Below are 25,256 nucleotides of genomic sequence, written 5' to 3'. Positions count from 1 at the left end.
AGAGATTCCTCTCTCCAGGGTGGCAATGAAAACACTCCAATTGTTAGTAATACAGAAAAGCTAAAGTAAATTGCAGAGAAAACACTAAATAAATGAAGAATAACACACATACATTCCCTTTGCCCACTTAAAACTAAACAAAAGTGATGTACTACAGCAAATTATATTTGTTCCTTGACTTAAAAGTGACAATCTTAGCGATGAACCATCAACATCAATTCCTCTTTCTGAACAGACTGCCCTCAGAGCACATATTGAGGACAGAAGTACAAGCATACAAAAAAACTTCCAGAGTTACCTCTGCTGAGGTACAACACCTTGTACATCTAAATTTCAACCAGTGTGGGTATTTATCCTCACTGCAGCAGGGATCAGCCAGCACAGGCTGAGCACTCCGCAAACACAAGCAGAAAACAATGTTTCCGTCCCTCAAAGAACTAGGAGGGGAAGCGGAGGAGGTGGCCTAGCAGACTCAGGCAGATATCTGTGGGGGGATTTCCCCTGGCTGGGAGATGCAGTGATGTACTCTGGACGGAGATTATAATCTACACAGACCTGGCATGCAGGTCCCAGCTCTCCACAGAACCACACCTGGGGGATGCTGCACCTTAGCCAAGGTACCAGGATGGGGATGATGCTCCCATGTCAGGCTCCCATGGCGAGATGGGTTACATTGTTCCAAACCTTCCTGTGGCTGAAAAGCCACAAGCCACATCACTCAAAATGCCAAAGAGCAGAGCAGCTCCAGGGCTGGTTCCCAGGAGGTTACAGTGCAGCCCAAGCTGCGCCAGTGGGTCTTAGTGCAGTGGCTCCTGGGGCTGGAACAAACTCCTGAGGCTGGAATCATCTTGCTGATTCTCACTGGGGCTGCAACAGCCAGTGTGAGATGACCCAGTTGGACTGAAACATCCTGAGCAATCATACCCTATCCTTCAGGAATGTACGTATGCTGCCCGTCAGGGTGTATAAATGCTGAGAGCAGGCTCAGACAAGTGGCTCACAGATTTAAGCTGTGTCCAAACCTTGAAGAAAATTTAAGGGCAGCTTAGGAGAGGCCAAGCTTTCATGCAGTGGCTTTGGACACCCCAAGCCACAAGGAAGCTCCCTGAACTCCAGTCTGCCTACACAGGGAACAGACATTACACATGCCTTGCAGACCCTACATCCAAACCAGCTGCCCCAGCTGTGCTGACAGTGCAGAGAAACAGGTATTGTAGGGAATGATTCAATCCATTCAGATACCTACAGCAGGTCAGGGTCAGGCGCTTCCTAAAAATACCCATTTCCCTCCAGTGACTGTAAAGGGAGAACTGGGGGGGGCAAAAGTGGATCAGTAGCAGGTAATTGCAGCAGAGTTCTCTAAACCCACAGGAGTAAAATCCCCTGCTGTGAAGCCCAAATACAGCCAGAAACAAGGTCTGTGTGATGCACAAACCTCAACATATTCCAGATAGTCTCCAGCCCTTCTGAGACTCCCATGCACAACAGCAGTCTACAATCCTCCCATCAGCCCTGAAGAGGCAAAATACAGGGAAATCTGTACCAAAAGGAAATCTGGAGGATCAACAGAAGAGGTCTCACCCAGAAGGTGCAGGGAAGACCAGGAGGGCTTCTATCTCCAGGCTTATGAGAGCTGAAAGACATCACCACTCACCTCATTTCCCAGGAAACCCTGGCAGGATCTGACCTCCCTTTGACATGCTCCTCCCTTCTTTTTGCAGTCAACCAAGACCTAAATGACATTACAACAAAAGAAATGTCAGCAAGCTCAATCTTGTCCCCTCTCTCCAACCAAAAAACTTCAATTTCCTTATTTTTTCAACATAAGGCTGCACTGGAAACCAGTTATATATAAACTGCAGCTTGTATATATTTAAATATTTATAAATCTACTTAATATATATTACCTATTTAAATATATGCATAGATACATACATATATATATAAATATATAAATTGGTGAAGGGGCATGGCCCCATGGGAGTGCTGGAAGCAGCAGCACATTCCTCTGCAGCCACCAGAGTTCAGGTATCAGTGATGGAGCCCTACAGCTTGTCCCATGCTGGACATCCACGATGACCCAGCAATGTGGTGTAAAAATGAGCATGACGAGGTCCTCCTGAGATGTTCACTGCCAGCTCCAGAGCAATCCCTCAAACACTCCTAAGTAGTGGGAGGAAACACAGACAGAAGTGCCAGGGAGCCTGGGTGGCCCAGAGCTGTGAGGAAAAGGGATGGAGGCAGCAGACTCCAGCTCCATGACCCAGACTATCCCACTGTCATCATGGAGAGGACACGGCCTTTTCCTCGTGGTGACCTCCAGACATTTCTGACCCCCCTCATTATAGCCCAAGGGTCACACAGGACAGCCAGGTGGACATCAGGCTGTTCAGGTTCTCAGTGCTCTGCTGGGTGGTGGTCCTTGCAGACTGTTTTCTGCCACTATCCAAGTCTCCATCCTCTCCTTCTCAGGCCACAGAGCCCTTGTTGGCACAGCCATAAATCACAGACCCATATATCAAACAGCTTTCTATAGCACAGGCTGCTGGCAGCTTGAGTTTGAGGCAGAGCAGGGAAGGGGACCTTTATTACCATCAAAATCGCCTCATCACTCAGCCTACTCAACCCAGCCACATTTGCACTGCTAAATTTGGGAGAGTATGAGAAGCATTCCCTCATAATGGGAGGTGGGGGAGGGACAAGCCGGCTTCTGGCCTTCTTTAACTGCCTGCCAAGTGCTCTGTAATTCAAAGTCCATGTCAGGGAAGCCACCCCTAGAGCTGCACAGCAATGGCCCAGGCCCAGCAAACCTGGAGATCTGTGCCTTAACCCCTTCCAGTCAGCGTCTGAGCTTGCCTATTTTAAGTAAATGACTGAGTCAGGCTTTGGGAAACAGCTCCCACTTAAATAACAGGTATCCAGGAGGTCTGTGAGGGGAATTCTGAACACCTCCACACATCAGCTTCAGACAGTGAGTTTGAAGACCCTGCCTTGAAGGGATGCAGTGCTCAGCCTCCTACCAGCTAGCAGCAATCCTCAGCTTCAAACTGTCTTAAGGAGCTGTGAATGACTATTTTTGGGTGCAAAATAGATGAACTACTCAGTAAAGACAGCATCAATAGCTGCAGCAGGAAGGGGTCACCATCCCTGTCAGCATCTAGAAGCATTACCCTGACCTGCAGCACAGGTACCTATAAACAGTTATCACCAGGCTTTGCTTTTGAGATCATAGAAGCAAATTAAACCTCTCTGTCCTTGTTGCTGGCAGGTACAGGAAGGAAACGCAGGTTACAGTAACCTTTCCGGGCCTGTTCTCCATAAACACCATCAGCACCTGCACCCTTCTGCAGATGCCCAGAGAAATCTGCCCCTGGAAACACAAGCCATGGAACATCTGGGGGGGTGTTGCAGCCCACACCCAACAAATGAACATGTTAATTAATCCCAGAGGGTGCCAAGTCCGGTGGTGTACATGGTGACCCAGAAATTTTCCCCAGCATCCACACTGAGACATTCGAGGGAGCTTTTGAGGAATCCAGGCATGAGCCTGGGCAAGCGGCCGGAGACATTTCCCAAGCAATTCACATGCACACCAAAAAAAAAACAGGCTTGTTTTCCGTAGAAGTGGGCATCAAACGTTCTGACATCAAGAAGGATGATTAAAGACAGCTGAGTTGCAGGAAAGATTAAAAGAACTAAATATGCCCAACCTGGCTAAGCAATGAGTAAGAGGAGACGTGATAAAAGACTCCAGGCATCTGAATGAAGGGAGTGGTGTGGCATTAAAGGACTGAATAAAATATCTTTCTGAGAAATGGATCCATCAACGATCTCTCAAGAGATAAGGTACAAGCCTCATTTTTTAGTCATTTATAAAACCGGTCGCCAGAACTGAGGTTTTTGAGGAGAAATCCACATTGCCCCGAAGGGAACATACGCCAAAGCTTTTTATCTCTGCCATGAGGTGCTGCAAACAAGGAGCTCGATCCCACCAGGGAGCACAGGAAACTTGGGAAGGGGTAAGCGTTTCATAACACCTCACCCAAGAAGCAGAGATATGCCTTTTCACTGTAAAATTAAAATTTTTATATATATTTGATTTTTCACTCCTTATTTTTAATTCAGCAGCCTTAGTCCATAATGTTTCAGGTTTAGAAAAAAAAAAAAGAAGTGGAAAGGGGGGAAAAAAAAAAAAAAGAAGGACATAACCACCAACTTTTTAAAAATTAACAGGTCTGGGGATCTTACAAGTACTAGTTTTTTTTCCCCACAATAATTAAAGCTACATGGCATGGTACCAAGAAGGCAAGAGCCTGGACTGAGCTGGGCAGTAGTGATCCTGGCGACTGCCAGCCCAGAAGCTCTCTAGGCACAGCGAGACACAGCACACACATGGGCAAGGTGACAAAATCCTGGGAAGTTTTTCAATGCCTGGCTCTGATGAGATCATACCCTTCAGTGAAAGTATCTTCTGACCCTCTGAAACCCAGGGACCTGATACACCTTATAAAGATCAGAAGTGAGCCCTAAGGCCTGAGTAAACCACCCAGGAAGAGAGATAAACCTGTTATGCTGGCTTTGCCCCAAAAAGCCATGTAATGCACACCTATCAACTCCGTGAAGCCCAAGCAGTGGATTCTGTGTAATTTCACACGATGTCCAGCCACATGAGGGTCTTCTGAACATGCGCCCCTGGAACAGAGGGGTGCACCCAAGAGAAGGAGCTTGACCTGGCCAAAACTATTTACTGAATGCAGACATATGCACGGTGAGGTTTCTACCAACACCAGCTTATCAGTTCATCTGATGTGCTGGGGGACTGCAATTAACCCCAAAATGTTCTTTCAGGTGCTTCTGCCTCGATATTGCTGATGCAACTCAGCCACAAGGTATGATTTACAAAGCTCAGCGGTATCCCACATTTGGGTACCTAGAGACTTCTTCCCCAGTTGTGAAAAGCCAGAAGACACTTGCCAGTGGTGTAATTTTAAATCACAGTTAAATTCACACAATGGTCACATATCCTGTCTCAGCTGCCCCTGGCTCCCCTAACCTGGTGAGCCAAGTCAGGGCAGTCAAATCGAAGAAGAAACTAGATAGGAAAAAAAACCACAAAGGTAAGTAATTTTCTTCTAATTAATTCCCTAAACCAGTTCAGTGGGGCTCAGGCAAGTCCCAGAAATCTTTCCCCTTTTGGCGTCAGCGAGATCAGCTGAACTGCAACATGTGACTGCAATCCAAGGCAACCTTTGTTTGCAAGACCAAGACAGGATCTTTTTAATTTTATTTTTTCCCCCTTTCCCACAGCAACCTCTTAAGTTGCCTTTCTCTATGGGAACAGGAGATCCACGATTAACTGACCAGTGAGTTTTATTGCAGAGTTGAAACAGGATGTTCACAGAGGATTTTATTGTGAGTTTTTTAGTAAGTGGGACATTTTAGTAGGCAGTGTATCTTCTTGCTTTATGCATGCTTGTTTCTTTGGGAGGCTGAAGTACAAAACCAGGCTGCCAGATTCATTTTATATACTGAAGAAACATTATTTTGTTCTACCCAATTATAAAAAGAAAACATAAAAAGACCTGTTCAAAGTGGAGGAAACTCTGCTCCTTACGTTTGGGATGAAAAGGGAAAATTAAAACATCTAAGATAGATTATTATACCTTCCATCAAACCTCCATCTTCCCATAGAACGAACCAGCAGCTTCCATCACTGTAGCAACACTGATGCTGGAGATTACCTGGCTCAGGGTATCACTGTCACACAGAATTAAAGGTTTGCAGGCTGTATTTGGACAACTCCCTCCTTTCCTTTTGATGTTAATTTTGAGTATGCCTGCTCAGGCCATGACTGCAGTTTTACTCTGCTCTCATGCATTCAGACTGACAGCCAGACCTGGCAGCCCTCACAGCAGGTGTGGCAGGAGGGCACAGCCCCTCTCTGACCCACAACTCATCCTTCCAGGAACAACTCTGGAGTCTGAAGAAGGGAATGTAAAATTTTGACTTGTGCAATTCCCACTGGAGGGAGCAAAGGTTATTTTTTCCTCACTCAGAAAGTTAATAGGAAACAACTCTCTCCCAAAACACAGATTAGTTTCTACTCAGAAGAGTGGACTGGGGATAGTCCACACGTAAAAAAAATAAAAATGCAGAGAGCTCCCACAGGATGAGCCCCAGGAGGAAGCTGTGTGCTGGGAAGCAGCCAGTTCTCCATGTCCTTCCCAAGAAATGCATTTCTCATCCTGACACACACATTTTGGTACACCCACTCCCACTCAGCAGAGCCTTTGCCGGTATCCATTTTCCCTGGATATTTTACAAATGCTTATCCAGAGCCTCCCATTCTCACTCTCTCACATGGCAGTAACTACTATTCTATTTTTGCTCCAGTTTTGAAAAGGTGCAAGAGAGAAATGAGTGTTTTTCAGGTTTCAGAAAGATGGGCACCTCTGTCTGTGCTGGCAGCCACTCCTTTGCTGAGGGAGAAGGGATGCACTTGCCCGTGCACAAAGCTCTTGGAGAGGGAATGGGGCGGGATGTAAGTGCCTGGCTGCTGCTGGTAGTCTGGAAAGAGTTACTGCTGGGCTGGGGTGAAGAATGCAAGTGACGCAGCAGCATCCTGCGGGGAGAGAAGGGAAAATGTAAAAAAAATAAAAAAAAAACCCTTACAAAACCTCCAGCTCTTTGGCTGAGGTTCAGGATGACTACACTTTTACTGTAAGTATTTGGTAACTCAGAGTCACATAACCCTCTCTGCCCACTTGGGGCCACGAGATGCAGCTTACAAGCTACAAGAAATGCTTCACACACACACACACACACATGCCCGGCCGAATCCCTGTCCAAGGGAGGACAAAAAGCCTTTAACAAATTAAGCTGCATTTCCCATTTAAGCAGAGCTCCATCACTATTTATTTAACAATTTTAAAGTGTTATTTTAGCCTTCCTGGTTTGTGTGTGTTGAGAGATTGTTCCTGGGACAGGAGCCAAAGTTGCTTAGAGCAACCCGGCAGCCGGAGAGAGAGGGAAAAGCAGGATAGAAGAGAGGAGGAGGAAGATGCCAGAGCAAGGCTTCACTGTGCTCACAGCAGCCCCCAGCCACAGAGCTGGAGGGAGGTGAATAGAAAACTGAGGACAATGATGGAGAAAAAGAGCTGGGGTGGAGAGCTGTGTGTGCTCTGTCACCATTCGGTGGCTGTTGAGGCTCCCTGCTTTCAGCACCCTGAGCAAGCATGTGGGGAGATGGGCAGGGGAAAGCAAAGCTATGGCAGTCCTGCACACACACCAGCATCCACCCCAGGTGGTGGAGCTTTCTGAAGATACCATCCAGGCGAGGTGCTGATCCTACCTGAGAGATGCTCTTACAGGAAAACTGACCAGAGGATGGATGACCCACTTGGGCACAAACACCTGCTCAGAATGCCCTGCAGTACCAACAGCCCTGGGACAAATGCATCAAGGAAAAAACAACAACATTAAACAGCTCCTGTGGGTATCAGACAAGTCCCACTCGGTTCTGCATCCTACTCCTCCCACCATGACTGTACTTCCAGGTTGGCTTCCAATAACATATCTTTGCATGAAGTACTAGTCCTGTGAAGCCAAGATTTCATCCTTACATATAATTACATTCACCACTGTTATTAACATAACAGATCTGTTCCTTGAAAAGGGACTTCTAAAGAGGAAGTTAGTTGTTATTAGTTTGTCTTCCTTAAAAACACTTTAAAAAAATCCTTTTTGTCAATGTCTTTGCAGTCCTCCCTTTTACTAAACTGTCCTCTGAAGTCCAGCATTTGCCAGACTCTGCATTTCCTCATTTAGAGTCGATGCTGTTGAGTCACCTTTACGGCACCCTGGGGTTTCAGGAATGCAGCTTGGAGCCTTCAGCATCACCCAAACCACCCACTGTGTTTTGCAGAAGATGGGTTTTCTGTGTATCCAAAGACACATCCCTGAGATGCCACTACAACTTGGCTGACTGAAGAGCTCTGCCACTCCACTGTCAGCAGTCCTGCTGCCACACCAGCTCTGCCACCAGCAAGCTTCATGCGGTGGTCACTCCTTCATCTGGTGATATTATATGGAACTGTCTGGGAATTTCACTTTTTCCCAGAGTAAGCCAGCCTGTCAGCCTTGAAAAGGCAATGAATAGCAAACTACTTGTTCTCTTCTTCACTTTCTCTGTACCCTTTTTAAGACAAATTACCATGCCTCTTTTATTTTTTAAGCAACTTAGATCAACACAAGTCAGGTGCAGTGCCAGCATGTCAAACGTGTCACAAACAAGCACAGTAAGCTTTTTTTTTCAGGGGAATTTTAGCATCAAGAAGACTGGAACTGAAGCCTAGATCTTCCTAGCAAGGTTCACATCTATATCCTCCAAGACTGTGGACACAGACGCTATGCTCTGAGCTGTGCAAGGACACAGCAAGGCAAGGGAATCCTGCAAACCACAGGGAAAGCTCTGCAGCCTACAAAAAGTCAACCAAGCGTATCCTGTAGGTCTGCCTATCTATGATCTTCCTCTTCAAGGCACTTCTATATCCTCCAGTGATTTCAAAACCCAGCACACACTGTTTCAGCTTTGATGCTCTGTGTTCTCATTATCAACCAACCAATACCAGAATATCCTTTCTTCTTGCAGTAAACCCCCTTTTTTCCCTAGGGGTAGAGCTGGTCAGACAGAACAGACCAGGCATTTAGCGTTTCATCATAAACCTACGTCTCAGCTTGAATCACCAAGGCTTGCACAGCTCCAGCACATTCCCATCGGCTGCCAACACCAGCCTGGTAACATCCCCGTCAGGCAGCAGTTGCAGGGGTATTTGGTTTAGCATCCACAGCAGAGGAAATCATCAGCTTACATCACAGCACAGAGTGACCAATTTGTGGTCAACCAAACTACTCCCAAGAGCCAAAAAGCCAAGTGCAATGCAGTAATGACAGAAATTTGGATTCAGAACATCAGGAGGCACTGAGACACTCAGCCTCAGCAGGACTGACAGGGGTAGAAGCCATGCCAAAATCTGGATGCAAGGACTGCAGAAATGCTGGGCCAGGAGGGAAGTCAAACAGCCTCCAAGCCCTGAACCCTCTCTTGGCTTGTCTTTGTGGTGCTCTCCAAGGCAACACCAGCACAGCCCTGCCAAGAGCAAGCAGGACTCAGCTGCAGTTCCCAGCAACGAGCAGCACTTGCCCCACCACCTGGGAAGGGCTGCTGTGCTGCTAACAAAGAGGTTTCTAATGCTTTTTGGGTCAGCTCCAGCATCACTCATTCTCCTTCACCACCACCACCAGGAGCTGGAACCTTCACTTTGTGAAATGCCAGCCTACCCCGCTGCTACCAGGCATGACAGAGGCGATGCACTGGAAGACTGTGCCTGGAGAAGCAATTCCCTGTACACAGTGTTTGTTTAGTCCTCTCTTCAGACATGGAGAGACATCGTGTGCTGCACTCTTCACACCACCTTCCGGGATGTCTCACATCTACTGTGTTCCCTTTAAGTCTCAACTCTACCAGGTGCTCACAATCCCAGTTCCTCTCCTTGCCCTCCTTCCTCCTGCATGCCATCTGTTGTCCAGGCAAACTTGTGTGGCCATACTTTGAAATAAATTTGGAAACACTTCAGCTTTTTCTATACTAAGAGAAGTTCCTTGTCCCAGCTCACAGTGTGGACACAAGCTGTGGCTACACAACTGACCACACAATGAGCTGCAGCACAGGCAACACCAGGAGAGCAGAGAAACTTAGCCCCAAAACTACTGCTGAAGCATCCCATCAAACCATGGCTTGACACCTGTGGGCTGCTGGGTTTTTTTTCCCTAGGTGTAACCCATGCAAATCTTCCAGCTATTCCTCCTAAGTAAATTTTCCCAAACAGAAGCTTCATCTTCCCAAGCTGCCTGCTTTCATATTTAAAATAGAGGGGCTGAGACTGGATGCTGTGTTTCAAACAGGGTTTTTTATAGGACAACAAAGATTGAAGAGCTGGAATTATTACCTTTGCCATTTTTCTCTGGGCTATTAAAGATCTGCCTGTCTTGTAACAGCATCTGACTGCAATTAACAACCAGCTTGTGAAATTCACTGCATCTCATAGATCCCTTTCCGTAGTTAACCTGCTCATTTTGAGAGTTACTGCACATTTTGGGTATGTGCATCTGTTTTCCAAGAGTGCTGCTTTGCACTTGTCTTTATTGAATTTGTTTTTCTTATCTTTAAACTTGCAGCTCATTAAGGCAACTGTAAGAGAAGATGTTACCACCTGAAGTACCTGCAACGTCCCTGGTTGCATTTCATCTTCTGTATTATCTGCAGTCTACCATCTAATCTGCTACTGACCCCGAAAATGCCCTCCTGATCCAACAGAGAACTATTTCTTTTAGCTTCTTAAGTACCTACTTATAACGATTTCATCTTCAGCACATTTCCTGAGTTTGTTTACTGAGTTGTCGGGATTTCCTCAAAGGAACTACTCTACAACTTTCTGCACTTCTTTGGTAAAGTCACTAAAATACCAGACTTGGTATGAGATTGCCTAGTAGTTCTGCAGGCTCTCCATCCTTCAGGAGAACTTGGCACACCAGGAGATATCTATCAGAGCTAAGGGCTGGCAACTCAAGACAATACGAGTTCTAAAGTTACTTGAAATTTTCTTTAAAGTCAGGTGAAGCAAATCATCCATTCCCCATTTAGCATCAGCATCACAGTTTTTCAAGTCTTACCTAACCAGCTACCCATTGCTATTTCCCTTGACTGAGCTAAGATTTCAGGGCTGCAGGCACTTACAAAGAAAAGCTCATGCCCAACGGGTTAAGACTTGTTATTTTCATTAACTTTAAATCATAAATATGATTTCCACTTGAAAAGGGAACACTTCATTTAACAGACACAGAGGCTCTGATGGGTAATGCAGGGTTTTGAAGGAAATTTAAAATAAAAGGAAGCAAGGGGAAAAGGAAAAATAACACTTCCAGAAAGTTTTCCGAAGGAAATGAGTAACCACTTATTATTAAATGATAAATCACAGTCCTTGGGGAGTGGCATTGTCTGTGGTCTATTTTTAATGAGAAAATACCCCTGTCACTGGCACAAGGGCTATATGGGATATGTCTGTGGACAGTGGGAGTGTTCATTGGGAGCCATCATCTCAATGCTGCTATTCCCATCACTTATCCTCAACAAAAACAGGATGAAAAGAACAAGGCTTAGAGAAAAGCAAAAATGCATCCAGGGCAACAAACAAGGGCTACTGTTCTCCATGGATGGAAGGCGGGAGGAAACACCAGAGACCAAGTGGAGGCTGAGTGTAGTCTTAAGCTTTGCTTGTTTTCCATGTGTGAGGGATGCACATGAAGCCACCAGGAAGCAAATCTGTGCTGACCCCAATGTCTCTATAGGGAATCAGGTGACCTAGCATCCTCTTTGTCCCCAAGATGGGAATACATTACGCACACAGCCACAAGAAACCTCTGGGCCTCTTTTCCCCAGGGGTTGCCACCAACACAGAGTTTTCTGGGGAAGCACCTGATGCTGCAGCACCACTGATGCTGACACTTCAGAGGTGTAATTAGCCTCATTTTATGCTGATAAATGAGTCACAAATTCCTGTGGCAAAGTGACTTGCCAGCTGGGAAGAGGCACGCAGTGTCAAGGGAAGGGAAGCAAGGGACAGCAGAGCTGGCTGGAGGCTCAGCTGTAAGCGCAGCCTCAAAACCAAATCAAAGGGACCACGAGCTCCCAGACCCAGCCATCAGGCAGCGAGACTCCCTGCACACCGCTGGAGGGAGCGTTCCTGGCATCCTATGCCAAGCCCAACTCTCCCAAGTCCCAGCCAAGCACTGCCGAGCCCAAGCCACAGGGTTCAGCTGCAGACCCGCGTTTCCAACCCACTCGTGCGCTCAACCCACCCTGTCCCAACACCACACACCCCCACAAACTTTCCAGACTGCAACAGTAACAAGCAGAAACCTATGGCCAATGTGCTGAAATACCATGCACTATGCCTAATTTTACCGTGAGGGTGACCAAGCTTGCTGAGGAAGATTGTGGAGTCCCATCTGTGGAGATACGCAAAAGCCATCTGGACATGGTCCTGGGCAACTGGCTGTAGCTACCTACCACCTGCACAGGTCCCTTCCAGCTTCAACCATCCTGTGACTTTTTATTGCAAAGCCAACTGCATCGCAATCCTTCGCCTTCACTACCCGCAAAAAAAGACTGTAATTTTTCATCTTCTCAACTATTTCTGACATTCTTTCCATAGATGAGGTTTAAGCCTTCCCCCCCCTTCCTTTTAATAGGAACACAACCCCACAGTTCACAGCAGATTATAAAACATGCACACACACATCACTCTTCCAAAGCAGCATTTGAAGGTGTTTGATTTTTTTTTTTCCTACTACCCATAAACCACCACCCTGCTGGTCTCATTCATTGTGTGGCATTTTGCAATGAAGCATAAAAATGGTATTAATCATAGCTCTGAAAAAACACAAACTTCTTCTCTGAGGTTTGAAATACCCATTTGGAAGAAAAACTTCCAGGAGCCAGAAGGACTGACAGAGTTGGAGACTCAAGTCCTTGTTTGCACAGGCCAAGTGTATCCCAATATATCCTTTGGACAGTTGCCCCAGGCCAGAGTTATAATACTTTATTCTTCAGTTCAAGTAGCAAGAAGGAGATTTGGTACAAAATCAGGACAAATACCTAAAGAGAATAGGGAGGAAAATGTGTGGTAAATCTAATGGGAGGCCTGAGCTCTAGCTACAGCTTTGGTGAGAGTGTCTGAAGCCTCAGCTGCCTCTCATCTCCAGGATGTCGCAGCCAGAAAGACCAGATAAGGGTACCCATATCTCACAGGCAGCACCTGAGCATCATGTACTGTGTGCTGGCACTCACCCATGGCATGGTGTTGCTTCAGCCACAGGCAGAAGCACAGAGATCTGCAAAGGCTATGCCAAAAAATAAAAACCACTATCATCTCTATGTTTTCTGGCCAAACACCACTGGAGAAAATTACCTTTGACATAAATCAAGCTCTTTGTCCACCTCTGTAGATTCAGTGCTTCTCATAGAAGGGGAGCTTCTGTCAAAGATGGAGTCAGGAAAAAACATGAAGCTCTTTTTTAAGATAGATGCTTTAGCAGAGATTTGCCAAAGGCTTTGGAATTCCTCGGCTTCAGTGGTAAAACATTAATAATTTAAACACCTTCTTTTAAATTAGGAAGGGCACTATAAGAAACTATTGAAAGAGAAAAACCATCAAGCTTGTCACTACCTCCAACTCAAATACTGACATTTTCTCTCAAACCTCAAAAATAGTTTCACCAACCTGGCAAATGAGAAATTTACATTTTTCTTACCTATCCTTCCCTCACATTTTCTCCTCTGCCATAAATCATCCAGGGAAAGCAGCTGACCACAAGGACAGGGCACACTGATCATACTGGTACAGAAAGCCCCAGGATGCTGCAATCGGGGGCAGGGGTAGTGCAAACAGTTGTAAAATGTTTCACAGGGCATGGCAAACATTTAGTGTTTACTGTTATATTAGTGGGATGGAATGGGATGGGATGGGATGGGATGGGATGGGATGGGATAGGATAGGATAGGATAGGAGGAAAGGATCTACAACCATCATCCTAGTTCAACTGCAACTACTTTGTGTTACAAGAGCAAGACAGCGGGAGAGAGAAAATAATCAATTATTTTCTCTTCTTTTTAATCAATAATCCCAGACTCTTGTGCATGGTGAAGTTCCCTGCTTATTCAAAGCCTGTATGCCTCTGCCTGTCTTGGTTACCAATACCTTCCTTATCAGCACATTTCACTCTTTCCCATTCTTTCAAGAGCTCTGCAAAGTGAAAAAAAGTGTATTATCTCCATACTTATGAGACAAAAAAGGCTGGCAGAGATAGGACTAGCTCACTATCAAGGCTTTTGCAAGAGCAGGAACAATGTGGCAGCCCAAGATCTTGTGCTGTCTGCACAAGCCCCATCAGCAGCAGCTGGCCTAGGCACAAGCGTCTGTCCTGGTATCAAGGTGGCCAGAAAAAAGCACACACTTGGAGACACATCCCCCTCTCCTATGCAGATGTATGAACTTCAGATGACCAGTCCAAATTTGCAAAGATGTGTACGGCCACGGTGCTCCATCCATTCACTCCATACCAGGTCTTCTCTTGAAGAAAACCTCTTCGATTTGAGTCCCCAGTGCAGCTGTGTAAGCACCAGAAAAATGCAACTTTATGTCTCTCCAAAGGATGCCTAAACACATCCTGTCCCTCAGGGGGAAAAAAAAGAGGATTAGCGATTCAAAACCTACATGCCAGGCGATTTGGTGACCAAGTACCTTCCTCTGATAGCTTTTCTAGACAGTCATGAACTTTAAACTATTTTTTGCCTCCGACTCCCAGCAGCTCCTAAACAGTGTGAGCTAAATATTTATAGAAGAGTCACTGTTTGTTTAAGTTTCAATCCATACTCCCTGAGGTCCAATATGTCCAGATCCTCAAATGACAGCTGATTACAGAAGAGCCTGAAAACACCACAGAGGGGACACTGACACTTACCAGATCTTTCATCTGGACACTTTCTCCGGTGGTTGTTTTGGGAAGCCTTTCCCAGAAACATAGCTCTTGCCAACCAAGGTCCATGTTTCATCAGACACTTTGGCACAGCTCTGCTCAATGACACAGAGCCCTGGGTTTTGGGGGGCCCTCATCTGTGCTCCAGAGCTAGGCACAGGGACTGCTGCTGGAAATGCAATTGAAGCACCCAACCTGCTGAACAGCAGGCACCAAGGCACAGTGAGAACACCCCAAACACCTGTGCCACAGGTGGGGCACAGACAAGGTCTGTCACTTCAGCTTAACAAGTTCTACCCTGACCTGCCTCTTCTGGACTCAGCAACATCTTTTCCATTTTACCATACGTCCCACTCCAGTGGAACAAAAAAGTCCTCCCATACCTTGCAAAAGAACTAAGGATACTCAAACTTTTTGCCTAACTGAACAACCTGTAAGAAATTGAAAAGACACTTATATGAGCTGACACACTACTGCTATAAGCTAGCCAAGTCCAACAAGTCACTTGCTTACATGTGGTGTTACACAGTTTCATGGGTGAGGCAAGAAAAAAATAAGACTGTGCTTCATCCCCTTTAATTGTGTGTGACTGGGGTCGTCCTTTTGGAATGTAACGGGGGACTCATCACCACAAAGAAGAACACAAAATGCAAGGCTATCAAGCAGGCACAGTCCTATGACAACACATCCCAAATGAACATCTCACCCTGTAGACCTCAGTGTCCAGCTTGGCAAGCTTCTAGAGGAACAGCAGAGACAATACCAAGCAAACACACTTCCAGTGACCACCCAAGGCTGATAATTCCCTTTGTTTTTATGGTTTCACATAAAAGCTCCAGCATGAAGAACAGAACCGAAGGTGTTTACTCCCCTCAGATGAGTGAGAGGTTGGGTACCTTTGCACAAGTCCAGCTACCTCAAACCAGCACCTGCTTTGAACAGCCCCTTGGATGACTACATGTTGCTGAAGAACTCGAAATCCCCACTGACAGCTGTTGCTGTGCCCATCCCATCAATATGAATTCTTCATCAGCACTGCAGCAAGACGGGACTCAGCAATGTTGATCTGTCCTGGGGTTCTCCAAGGGGATAGCAGGGCTCATCCCCCCCTGTACAGGGTAATTCAAGGCATTTAGCCCCAGTAAAATAGAAAATGTGGTGTTTCAAGCAAGAGGATGACTTTTGTCATTAGGTGGATCTCAAGGACAGGTTTGCACACTGCCGTTCATTAGGAGTCTGGATATCCAGCCTGAAGGCCTGTGCATGGATGAAGGAGCAATCATGGAAATGTCTGTGCCGACGCCACGCGTGCACTCACAGCCCACACTCACCCTCACACGTGTTTTCTATCCAGATGTGCCTATGCACACCCATGGGAAAGTGCCATGAAGTGTTGGGGTCCCTCCCCCGCCGTGTAGCCCTGGGAGAGGGGCCCTGAGGGCACAGACACGGGGCTTCCCTGCCCCTGCTCAGCCTCGTTCCCACTGGTTGGTTTGTGTTCCCTGCGCGGGCAGAAGGACCCTTGGTCCCGTGACTGGAACAGTTCCTGGGCAGAGCCCCGGCCATGCGGCTGGAGAAATAAACATCTCTGAAACATCTAGCAAGAATCTGTCTGTCCATATATATTTCCTTTCCACGGGACTCCTGGTTTGATATATGCGTGTTGCAGTATCCCCACTGCAACAATGAAGCCTTATGGACGTGCTCATGTGTACATGCATGGGAATAAGCAGGAGTACAGAGGCCCACCACAAGCCAGCCATGCTGGCACACAAGACTGAAGAGGAGACTGCAACAAGAAAGCTGGAAATCATGACAAGCACTTTCATCAGTAAAACTGCAATTATGCAGCCAGCACACAGCCTTGCATCTCTGTGGAGCAAGCAAAACTACTTATTATAGAGATGCCTCTACTGTGATCTGAATTTTAGAGAAAGGAGAGGAGCTGCCCTGGCTTTCCCATGTTTTATTTCTCTGACTCTCATTCCCTGTTATTGGAAGCACAGGCATCACCACACACATCACCATGGCTGCTGGGCCCACTGGAGCCAGCCATGGCTGGGAGGTTTGAAGGCACAAACCTACAAACAAGGAGCCTTCAAAACTGCAGCTGGTCTCCTCCAGCATCACTCACACATTCAACACCATGGAGCTGGCTTTACTTACGCTTCATGGAAGAAAATTTTACTAGGGCATAGAAGAGAGACACTTTTCTATTTTAATTCATCTGGCCCTAAAAAAGAAAAATAAAGGGGAAAAAATAGAAGAAATACAGCCCCCCTCTTTCCCTTTTTACGTAAATATTGGATCTGAGCGCTTTATGCTCCTAAGAAGTTAAAAATAGGAAATAATATCAAGTCTGTGCGCTGCATCTTTTATCAAAGCCTTTTATAAACATCAAAACCAGCTCCTCTGCACTCTTCTATACTTTCCTGCTGTCACTCACAATTCATAAAAGAGGTCTACAGAGATACAAAGGGTAAGGCACTTTCCAGTACTGTCAGAGAGTCTGGGATAAAAACACAGCTTTTCCTCAAAGCTCTGAAATCTAAGAGCAATTTTATGACATAATGTCACTTTTAGCACAAGAGATGAATAATAGATATTCAAAATATAGTAACACTTTCATAAGTAAACAATGCTTTGCAGTGTCACAGCTTTTCAGCAGCAGTGTCAAGCCTTTGCAGAAGGATCAACAGAGCAATCACCGAGCACCACCGGGAAGCAAACACTGCAAGAACACACACATGTTTAACCAAAAGGCTGAGTCTCTTTGGCCAAACTCCATCTCTTTGGCCAAACTCCATCTCTAGAGACACACATCCAGATCCCCTCTCTAAAAAAGGGGAGGTAGGGAGATTAACAAGGTGACCCAGAAACTCTTTACACATAAACTCAACTTCGACCCTGCCATCTCTGAGAGATGGGTGATAAATCCAAACCTCCTCCCCACCTGAAAGATGAGCAGGCTTACACTCACCTATATTCAAGAGATAGGAGCATTAATTAACTCCAACATTGAAAAAAACACATTTGAAAGATGATAGCTGCTAGAATATTCATGACTCTTACCCAGCCTGTTTATATAACTGGATATGAAGCAAATCCTCCATGCAAACCATGGCAAACCTGACAGCATCATTTAGCTGTTCAGCATCTTTTCCACAGAAGGCAAATTCCATAACTTGTGGTCACCACTATTTTTTTCCTCCCCTGCACATAGGAGTTAGGAATTCATAGGGAGGAAGTGATAAACCCATGATAAAAAAAATTCCATTGAACTGTCAGCATTATCCTAACCAAAAAAGAATTTCCTCCTTAGTCATACACAGGCAGGGTAAGTCAGCTCCCCCATGAATTACAGAAGAGCAGGGAAAAAGTGCTTATCTAGGAGATTACTTCTCTTCCTAGTACATCGGTACTTAATTTTTAAGCAGGGTGGAGGTCAAATGAAAACCACCTGATGGTGATGCAAATGGAACCCCGGATAAAGCTGCACAGGGGCCACCAGAAAGAGTTGCTCTTTGCAAAAAGCTTAATGAAAGCCAAGAGATGGTGCCAGTGGGGAGGATGATGGCAATTCCGCATCCATGTGCCGCGAGGATGCTGCCAGCGGCAGAAGGGCACATCCAAGCTGTGGAGAGGGCCAAGCCAGGGCAGTGCGGGGTTCCCAGCATCGCTCACCACCCCAGGGAATGCCCCCTGCCAGGCAAACTGGCTGAAGATACACTTCTCATCTGGATAGTAAGAGATCCACCTTCCAAAGGCACCAGGGCTGGAATGCAGCTGTGCCTCATCCCCCAACTTGTCTACAATAACCATTATAAATATATGTACTTTTTTTTGTTGCACACACTCAGGTCCCATTTTTGCTGCTGAAGCCTCAGGTCTCTAATCCGACCTCCTGGCTTTGACACTGCAAAGGTAAAGAGGAGGCAGCACAGTGATGGTACCCTGCAAAAGCAGAGCCAGCAAAACCACAGGATACCCAAAACAGTGCCAGGGAAAAACTAGGAGGCCAGGTGAGAGGTTTGATTCCAGCTCAAGAAACACCCTGTGAATAAAATATTGCCCAAAATAGCATTTTGTGTTTCTGAACTGGGTTCCACACTGCAGGACAAGAAGATTAGGCAGATGCCCTCCCATGGGGGCAGATTGGCCCCATGGCAGCCATTCCTGCTCAGCAGTTTTTGTCTGCTGCCCCGTGTAAGCAAGCAAACCAGCTTGGAGATGATTAAATATTAATCAGAAACCCTTCAGATCATGTCCCATTCACGGCTTTGGGACAGTGCAAATCCCACCACCTTTACCAAGAACCCCTCCAAGGGCCTCTCACAGCCCTGGGATGCCAGCCAGCTTTGGAGGCTTTACATTTTCGTGGCATGAGACAAATTTCGCTAAGAGTTCCTCAATACTAATCCACATAATGCTGCTCAGCAGATGGGAGCACAAGAAAACAGCCTGTCAACACCTTCAGCTCTGCACAGAACCCCTCAAAGCAATGCAGAGGATTCAGAAGCCAAGCAGATACCTCTTGCTTTCTTGCTGGCATTAACAGTACGTCTCACGATAGGTCACTGCTTCTTTGCAACCTGAAGAGCACAGTAAGTCAGCAGATAGTTCAGTATTTACTGTGCACAGTAAGTCTGCACCTGCAGATGCAGGCGCTCATGGAAAAGCAAAGATCACACATAAAGAAAGGTTTTTATTCTGAAAGTAATGACTGTGATGCTTTGGTTAATACAAAATTCCAAGCAAGGTCTTAAAGCAATCAGTAGAGGATCATTCAAGACATACTAGCAGGATTATTTCAGATATTTTAAAATACATAAATATTTATTTACTTATATAAATAAACAGAAATATGGCCTAATGTATCCCAAATTACACGTCCTGCAGTAAGGGCACAAAGTCTGGGCACAAATGGCATTCATTAATAAGTGCCCCAAGAGAGGGACAGCCCTTAAAGAGAGAAAATGCACGCTGCGAAAGGGGTTGATATTTTTAGCATAAACTAAGGACTGAGATCCACCATTAATTTGCTTTGCTCATGTTGGCTTTCGCTGCTGCACGATGAGCGAAAGTCAACCTGTGCAGGATGAGCACAGGTGGATCAACATCCTTCACCCTGGGCACTTCCTCCTCCAAATTCCCCATGCAGAACAGGGGAAGAAAGATCAAAGCAAAATTTCAGCATCGGCAGCTTCAGCATTTTCCCTGAGCAGAGGCAGACGTGAATCCAAAGATTCAGCTGTAAATATTTTAAAAGTGGCAAATGGACTTTTGGCAGCCAAAATAAGAATCTTTAAAAGCACTAGCATTTGCTGCCCTCAACCCTTGCAAACCCAGCCTGCTAAAGTGGTAAGCAAGGTTGCCCACAAACTGAAAACTGAAACTAGTTTCAGCCCCAATTCCAAAAAACCTGGAAGTAATTTTAGAAGCAGGAAACCCTCAAGCAAGAGACAGCACCTGTAGATTAAAACCTCTTCCTCTGTCAGGCTTCAACACATTCGACTAACAAAACCATAAAGAAAGTAAGACTCCCTTAAAAAAGCCTCATTGTCAAAATTTTTTATAGCTTTGAGGTTATATTTTATCCTTAAACCAATAAATACTTCCAATTCCTTAATTTGCTGCCAGCTGGGGAGAGGTTTAAAAACTTCTGCAAACCTGCAATTTCAGTGCTGGTCTGTGCTGGGCACTGAAAAATTCCACTGGGGTGAGAGTGAGAGGGGTTAGTCATGACAAGAACATCCCTGCAATGTGCCAGGGCTGCTTTTCACTGTCATCCAACCATCCTTAATACCGACTTAGTCCATCAATGATTTTCATAATCAGTTATGTGCTTTTGAAACACACCCACACACATAATCTTCACAAGCAGCCAAATAGAAGCTTTCTGTATTTCTATATTATTATTAATAACATGCATCTGTGTACAGACCAACCTCCTAAAGGATATTTTGATCCAAGGATCTGCAACCTGACTGAAAGCAAACTTTTGCCACTTTACCAGCAAATATCTTGAATGCTGATGGGGTTCATCTTTTAACTAGCACCTACGGATGTAGCTGGCAGCCCCCCTACCCGGATCCTCACGCTGACCAACACGAAAGCCCTTAAACTACTTACCCTCTGAAGCTGCCCCACATCTATGCAGGGTGAGACCTGCTCTTAACAAAACCTGAGATGATTTTTCCTCCCTGTAAAGGACAGCTGTACATTTGCAACTGAAACATCGTTCCCGGCCAAGCTCTAATTCTTGGGCCACCCCCAGGTACCCCAGGTGTGTCACGTGCCTGCCAGACCCTGTGTGACTAGGGAGTCACACTGCAAGAGGCAATGCAGAATGCAAAATTCAGGGTACATCTACCACGGCTTTTCTCCTTGCTCGGTCTGAGTGCAGACCCTACAATGCAGAGGTCAAGCACCCTGGGGCTGCACTGGGTTACCCAGATCACAGGCAGGTTTTGCTCGGTCTCCAGAAGGCACCTCCAGAAGCACCAAAGGGCCTGGCAGCACTAGAGCAGAGCAACTGAAGCCCCATTCGATCCCAGTTACTTATAAAAGATAAAGCTCATTCCACCGCAATGTGCTGCTGACAAGGGACCTTTTCACATCTTACAGGAGCAAGTGGAGATCTGGTTTGCGATGTCTTTAACAGCTGACTACAAGGAAAAAAAATAAGGATTTTAAGTATCAATGGTGTTTGCTTTAATTGCAGATAAAAAGAACAACTGCAAGTGATCCAGTCTTTCTTAGGTGCTTTAGAAGTTGTTAGGAGCTAGTTAATAAAACACCAGGGATTTCAGTGATGCGAAAGCTGTTAATTCAGGTTAAGCAAGGAAAACTCCTATGTGCAAATGAAGAGCTGGTTCCAGGGGATGTCTCTGCAGCAGAGCACAAAGTCCATGCGAGCAAGCAAAGGGGTCTGGCACTGCAGGGCTGAGCCTCCAGGCAATCCTACGGGAGAAGGCTCTGCCTTGGCACATGACCACGCTGCACGGGGCTTGACCATGACCATGCCCACTAGCCTGGCAGGATGCTGCTGTTCACCTCTGAGTCCAAATCCCCACTGTTAGCTCCGGCCTCTCCTACAAGCACAGCAAGCGCCTGACTTTGCTCATTGATCAAGCAAAGAACTTTATCCCCAGTCTTTGTCTACCATCTCCATCTGGCCTAGGAGTCACAGTCAAATTGAAGAGAGAGACAACTGATTATGTTTCCCACTGAACATGCTCTATCCACCCTGCCCCCTGCATTTCCTTCCTTTGATGCAAAATTGTGCTTACAAAGCAAGAAGACAAAACTTTTAATGCCTCACAAATGCTGAGGGGAACGCAAAATAAATGTACAGCAAAGCATTTTCAGCCCTTTTCCTTCAGCACCTCCTCTTTGTATAGTAAAAATAAAAGTTAGATACAAAGAGCTACTTTTTTGTCTACCCCGTAGAAGGAGCAATCTGTTCACCAGCACACCTGAGCATTTGACCAAACCAGCACAAGTGCCAAAAAGAATGATTTTCACAGCAAATTGATAGCCACAGACACCAAAACAATTATTCAATTCTCTGCTAGAAAGAATGGAAAAAGAATTTGTCACCTTCACAAAAACACCTAACTCATTGTAAATGATTCTAAAAATACAAATTTGGTTGTTATCACTAGTCCTATTGAGTTATACAGATCTATATGGAATAGGAAAAGTTTTAATTTTAGAGCTAAAGGCATCTCCTTTTATATGGGATAAGTGATCCTCAAAATTATGTTCTTCAGCAGAAATTCTATTAAACTAAGAAGAGAAAAAATGTGTTTAACACTTGTGTCATCTTTTTTGAAATGAGATGATGAAGCCCGATAAGCTGATCCACACATGGCTGGTGGCAGCTGTGGGTTACGAACACAGCTGCCCAGGAGTCCAGAAGGATCCAGGTGGAGGAATACAGAGCATCAGATCCATCCTTTCCCTCATGTATGAGGCTATGGTTGGGCATCAAAACCTTCAGAAGCTGATACCACCGATCCACGAGAACCTTCATCTCAAATTGGGTCTCTCCCAACAAAGAAAAGCCATCTTCAGAGTATGGCACCAGGGACTTTGGAAGGTCTTACCTTCAGCAGAAGCTAATAAGGAAAAAAAGTGACTGAACTGAAGATCAAGAAAGCAAACTGGGCAGTCAACAACAAAACCATTTACATACCTGCTGGACAGGAATGCTGCTGCACTGGAAAAGCTCTGGGAGAAGAGAAAATATCTTCCAGCTGGGTAAAGCAATGGCTCCGTCTTAAGAAGATGCATGGGGAGATATTCCAGTAAGTGACTGTATGCTATAATCCTCAGGACAGGGCCACAAATGACACAGGGTGACCCAGGAAAAAAGAAGGTAAAAAGATGGTAGGAACTTCCAGATGCTTATATCCATAGCCGACATTCTCCAGAGGGTTTTGTGGGTCCATATGTCCATGCATCCCATGATCCTAAAAATCCTTGGGAGCCACAAAAAGGACCAGACTGCCAGGCTCCTCCAAACGTCATCCCAGACCAGTGGGACGCATGGGGTTGGGACCTTCAGAGAGAAGAAAGGGACAGGCCATTACACAACAGCTCTTACCACGTTGGACAAGGTCTATTCCCATGGAAACTCCTACCTTTTGATTTATTTTTGCACGGAAGGAAGGTTTTAGTGTTTGTTTTTTGTTTTGTTTTGTTTTTTAATTTGCATGATTTACTTAAATGAATGTAACAGTGAGCAGAGGCACAACATGGAGTCACCACCTCCAGATGCCTCATAGCTGCTAGCTGATGTGAGACGAGGAGGATGACAAGCCAGCAACTGAAAAAAGTTTTCACCTAACCAACAGATCTTTCCAAAACTCTCTTCTTTTTCTTTTTGTCAGGTGAAAGGACAGAGTCTTCCTCTCCTCTCCTTTTTTCCACATCTTCTAAACCTAATGAAGTATTTTCTCTACCAGGGAAGAGGAGGATGGAAAGGGTTGTAAAGAAGCAGGTCAGCAGCATCATCTGCCTTCCTGACTTCCACCACCAGGAGAATCACACCTTCAGCAACCCGCATCAACGTCTGGCCCAACCCATCAGTGACATAGCAGAAACACTCAGCTCTTGAGTACAACAACCCACTGTGACCTCCGACCAGGCAGAGCCACACTTCCCACCTCTACCATCAGAGAAAATAAACACATCCCAGCAAAGTAGCTCAAAATACCGGAGGAATTAGTCATAAAGATTCTAGTACTTGACGTATATAAACCCATCATAATCTGGGGGGTTGGGGTTGTTTGTTTTTTCAGTTCTTTTAATTTGATTTTACCAATTGTGCTGGGAATAGAGCTGATGGGATTTTTGTTTGTTATTTTAAAATATGAAAGCTGTCACATAAACACAGGCAAGTGCCAGGCCCAGATATAATGCCCAGCAAGTGCTGAAAGGAAACTCAGCTCTTTGCCCGACATTGCTTTCTAGTCCAACTGTAAAAAGAAAACAGCAGAGAGCAGCTGAGAGCCAAAAGAGGTTTTTTCACTTTGTTTTAGCTGCAGCAGCACAGGAAGGTGATAACATTGTGTGTAATGCAACCAAGCAAAGGAGTAATGAAAGTGCAAGCAATTAGATCAAATAGCACAGGGTTAAGGAAAAGGTGTGATAATCATTTGTTTTGCTAATTGTGTCAATAAAGACCTATCTACCCTCAAACAGCGGAAACGTCATCAGATATTTAAAAGGGAAAAATCAAGTGAATAATTAAATGTACAAAAACCCGACATTTTTTCCCCAGATGGTCTCTTTAAAGGGTTGATTAGGAGAATCACATGTTTATTTTGAATAAAATTCCAGTGACTTTGATCATGTTTAAGTCACCTCACGTACAAAATCTACTTCGAACCAAAACTACTTCTTCCCTTGGGAAAACAATCAAAATTACCTTCTCTGCAGGAAAGATGCAGCATTACCACAACCCAGGCTAAACTGGCTTATGGGGACAACACCATAACTCACAAAAATCTGGTGCCTTTGCAACATGTTTTTGTTGTTACAAAACCCAGCAAATCAGTACAAGCCAACTGGAAGTCTGCAGACAGGCTTGCAGATGAAGTTGCACTTGAAGTCTGCTAATTCGTGGAAAAAAAATCTGAATGACCTTGTCCTTGCTTCTAGTGTTTTCTCAGTGATGGGGAGAGTTAGCAAATGAAATATTCCCTAACTTCCCCCCAGCTAAATGAAGTGAAGCTGAAGAAGGTCTGACCCAAGTCTCTGAGCTGATGAAAACATTTCAGAAAAGGATTTGAATCTCCCAAAATAACTTCCATCCCACTAATTACACAGCCAATCTCAGCCACTCTGATAACTGTATGACATTGAAAATGCCTGTAAAACCTATTTCTCTACAGCAAAAACACCTGCCCAAAATCCTCGCGCTAACTGTTTTCTCCATAAACCAATTACCTGTAAAATATTGAGCATGCAAACAGAGATGAAGCTCTGTCTCCAGAGAAATGAGGCTCAGCCCACCAGCCTAGCCCCTCACTGTGCTGTGCCTGATGCACCAGCAGGGCTTTTTCTCCAGGCTCCAACACGGATGTGTCAATATGTACTTTGCTCAGTTCTCCTGGGAGACGAGCCCAGCAGTTGTCACTATCCAACAAGTG

The 25,256-nt window shown here is 45.5% G+C and overlaps 1 long non-coding RNA gene across 1 annotated transcript in view; it reads right to left on the bottom strand.

The window, feature by feature from the left end:
- LOC116455409 overlaps positions 1–23,892 on the bottom strand; it is a 75,707-nt gene extending 51,815 nt beyond the window's left edge. Inside the window, exons 1-2 of the long non-coding RNA XR_004244378.1 lie at positions 22,796–23,892; positions 1,655–1,732 (exon numbers count right to left, since the gene is read on the bottom strand). This is a non-coding gene — a long non-coding RNA (uncharacterized LOC116455409). The remainder of the gene's footprint in view (positions 1–1,654; positions 1,733–22,795) is intronic.
- Positions 23,893–25,256: the final 1,364 nt, after the last annotated feature.

The sequence above is a fragment of the Corvus moneduloides genome, chromosome 1, assembly GCF_009650955.1.
Source record: "Corvus moneduloides isolate bCorMon1 chromosome 1, bCorMon1.pri, whole genome shotgun sequence".
Taxonomy (NCBI): Eukaryota; Metazoa; Chordata; class Aves; order Passeriformes; family Corvidae; genus Corvus; species Corvus moneduloides.
Note: the sequence above shows the minus strand (reverse complement) of the source record. Positions and strands in the feature narration are given on the sequence as shown.